Source organism: Ailuropoda melanoleuca, chromosome 5, assembly GCF_002007445.2.
Source record: "Ailuropoda melanoleuca isolate Jingjing chromosome 5, ASM200744v2, whole genome shotgun sequence".
In the NCBI taxonomy this organism is placed as follows: domain Eukaryota; kingdom Metazoa; phylum Chordata; class Mammalia; order Carnivora; family Ursidae; genus Ailuropoda; species Ailuropoda melanoleuca.
This window is the reverse complement of record NC_048222.1, coordinates 14,870,146-14,871,692: the sequence shown is the minus strand read 5'-3', so window position 1 is coordinate 14,871,692 and position 1,547 is coordinate 14,870,146.

The following is a 1,547-nucleotide window of genomic DNA, read 5'->3' as shown; positions in this document are numbered from 1 at the left end:
CCAATGTGGAGAAGCTCCTCCTTTTCTGGGCAGCTCCATAATGGTAGCTTGGCATTCTAAGTGTGCCATATCTTACTGGGGAGATACAACAGGACACACCTTTGTATTTCCTGGTCCCAGAAATTTCAGCTTTTTAAATTCCCGAGGTGGGCAAAGTGGAATGATTCTGATTGTGGTACGTAGATTACATTTAGGATGTGAATTTCCACATTTTCATTTTGCAACATTGTTTTTAGAATTACAGCTTTTAGAGAAGGAAATACTCTACCTTGTTTCTCTGATTTCGCGTGATGGAAACGTCTCTAGGCTGTAATAGGTGTTCTGAGAAACATTGCAACATGTAAATTTCAGTGCCATAGCTATCTTAGAATAATATATATGACTTCTTCTTACTTCTGTCATTTCTTTCAACTGAATTTTATCTTCTTCAGAAAACAACCAACAGTGCTCTCAATTTGTGTGTGTGTGTGTGTGTGTGTGTACACAAAGATTTGGACAGCTTTGTGTATGGATTTTGAAAACAAAATAATTTAATAGTGTTGTGAAATTTTAACTCATCCTTGTGAAAATTAAATCTATAATATTTGACACAAGGCCTGACATGAAGAAGGAGCTTGCGTTCATCATTACTACTTCTTAAAGGACACCAAAAATTTGAAGAGAGAGATAATATTATTCCCATGTTAAAGCTAGCAAGTGTTGGAGCCAGTGTTCAAACCATATTTTTCAGATAATCAATCTATTGAACCTACTCCACCACTTAGGGTTTGGAGCCGCTGAAATGTGCAAGAAGTTGAAATTAGATTGCCTGCATAATGTGATTCTGTGCTGTACTACTGTAGAGCAAGAAAGGAAGATAATAAAGTGAAGGAAAAAAATTCTCAATAGTTAATGTTTTTCTCAAAGGATCAATATCATTTTATATCCCAGCTGATTTTGAAAGCTTTTTTTCTGGGCCCTCTCTGGACAATTAATTAATAAGATGCCTAAGACTTATGGATGTCCCCTCACTTGCAAGTAAAAAGTAAACCAGGAACTGTTTGTGAATTGGGCACAAGATTGAAAGACACTTCTAGGATTCATTTGAGGCAGTGTGACTGAGCCATTGTTACATTAATTCAATATCAAAAATCTGCAGGGAAAGAAGTTACACAGGTGACTTCTATTTGCATTAACTCAGTTTGGAGTTTCATAACTCTGGCTATTGGGACAATGTTCAGTTCTCTTAAGAATATAGGATTCCATGTAGTAGGTATCATTAGCTTTATCAAGGCAAAGACAAATTAAATGCAATGCATTAGCCTAGAGAATAGGGACCTTATTCGTCTTCAAATCCTATAGATAATGCCTAACATAGAACATTAGAGATTGTAGGTGACAAATAAATGCTTATTAAATTAAACTGAAAAGGAGGGGGGAAATTGTCGGGTTGTGAAAGCAGAGATCCACTTTAGGCTTCGTTACTGCGCCTTACTTTCTCATTTTCTGAAATTGCTTAGATTTAGTTTTAAAAAATTATGAGAAACAAGAAAAATGCTGACTTTTCT